Raw genomic sequence first — 2,122 nt, forward strand, 5'->3', positions numbered from 1 at the left:
AAACCCTTTGTCCAAAGGGTTTGAGTCCAAACCCTTTGTCCAAAGGGTTTGAGTCCAAACCCTTTGAGATGCAGCAAAGACAGTTCTAAGAGGAAAATACATTGCAATTCAGGCCTATCTCAAGAAGCAAGAAAGTCCTCAAATATACAACCTAACCTTACACCTAAAGGAGCTAGAAACCCTGAAGCAAAGAAAGCCCAAAGCCAGCAGAAGAAGAGAAATAATAAAGATTAGAGCAAAAATAAACAATATAGAATCAAACAAAATAAAACAAAACAGGAGAACAGATCAATAAATCTAAGAGCTGGTTTTTTGAAAGAATAAACAAAATTTATAAAACCTTACCCTGACTTCTCAAACAGAAAAGAGAGAGGACCCAAATAGATAAAATCATAAATGAAAGAGGAGAGATCACAACACCACAGAAATACAAACAATTATTAGAGAATACTATGAACAGTTATATGTCAAACACTGGACAATATGGAAGAAATAGACAAATTCCTAGACACCCACACACTATCAAAACTCAGGAAGAAATAGAAAATTTGAACAATTAACCAAGGTAGAAATTGAATCTGTTATCAGAAATCTCCCAACAAATAAGAGTCCTGGGCCAGATGGCTTCCCAAGGGAATTCTACTAGACATTTAAAACAGAGTTAATACCTATTGTTCTCAAATTGTTCCAAAAAATAGAAATGGAATGGAAGCTTCCAGACTCCTTCTATCAAGTCAGCATTACCTTGATTCCAAAACCAAAGACCCCACTAAAAAGGAGAATTACTGGCCAATATCCCTGATTAACATGGATGCAAAAATTCTCAACAAGATACTAGCAAATCAAATTCAAAGGTATATTAAAAGAATTATTGACCATGATCAAGTGGGATTCACTCCTGACCTGTAGGGCTAGTTCAATATTTGGAAATCAATCAACATGATACATCACATTATTGGAAGAAAGGATAATTATCATATGATCCTGTCAATAGATGCAGAAAAAATCATTTGACAAAATACAGCATTCTTTCTTAATAAACCCTCAAGAAAATTGGGATAGAAGGAACATACCTTAATATTATAAAAGCTATATATGAAAGGCCCACAGTTAATATCATCCTCAATGGGGGAAAAACTAAGAGCTTTACCCCTGAGGTCAGAAACACAATAGGGATGTCCACTCTCACCACTGTTATTTAACATAGTGTTGGAAGTCCTAGCCTCAGCAATCAGACAACAAAATGATATAAAAGGCATCCAAATTGGCAAAGAAGTCAAACTTTCACTCTCCGCAGATGACGTGATACTCTACATGGAAAACCCAAAAGACTCCCCCAACACCTGCTGGAGCTGATACAAGAATTCCACAAAGTCATAGGATATAAAATCAACGTACAGAAATTGGTCGTATTTAACTACACCAATATGAAGCAACAGAAAGAGATTTCAGGGAATCAATCCCATTTACAACTGCATCAAAAACTATAAAATACCTAGGAGTAAACCTAACCAAAGAGGTAAAAGATCTGTACACTGAAAACTATAGAAAGCTTATGAAGGAAATTGAAGAAGACACAACATTCTATGTTCATGGAACATGAAAATTTTGTTGACAGGAAAATTTTGTTAAAATGTCGATACTACCCAAAGCAATCTATACATTCAATGCAATTCCAGTGAAAATAACACCAGCATTCTTACCAGAGCTAGCACAAACAATCTTAACATTTTTTTTACATTGATTTATTTTTGAGAGGCAGAGCACAAGTGGGGTAGGGGCAGAGAGAGAATGAGACACAGAATCCGAAGCAGGCTCCAGGGTCTGAGCTGTCAACACAGAGCCCTACGCGGGGCTCAAACCCACAAACCGTGAGATCATGACCTGAGCCAAAGTCGGATGCCTAACCCACTGAGCCACCCAGGTGCCCCAGCATTCTTAACATTTATATGAAAACACAAAAGACCCCAAATAGACAAAGTAATGTTGAAAAAGAAAACCAAAGCTGGAGGCATCACAATCCCAGACTTTAGCTTTATTGTAAAGCTGTAATCATCAAGATGGTATGGTGTTGGCACAAAAACAGACATAGAATAGAGACACAGAAATGGTCCCACAACCA

The 2,122-nt window shown here is 36.9% G+C and overlaps 1 long non-coding RNA gene across 1 annotated transcript in view; it reads left to right on the top strand.

Moving 5' to 3' along the window:
• LOC121031316 (uncharacterized) overlaps nucleotides 1–767 on the top strand; it is an 18,703-nt gene extending 17,936 nt beyond the window's left edge. Inside the window, exon 3 of the long non-coding RNA XR_005790668.1 lies at nucleotides 534–767. This is a non-coding gene — a long non-coding RNA (uncharacterized LOC121031316). The remainder of the gene's footprint in view (nucleotides 1–533) is intronic.
• Nucleotides 768–2,122: the final 1,355 nt, after the last annotated feature.

Source organism: Herpailurus yagouaroundi, unplaced genomic scaffold, assembly GCF_014898765.1.
Source record: "Herpailurus yagouaroundi ecotype Mexico unplaced genomic scaffold, PumYag 141, whole genome shotgun sequence".
Lineage (NCBI taxonomy): Eukaryota > Metazoa > Chordata > Mammalia > Carnivora > Felidae > Herpailurus > Herpailurus yagouaroundi.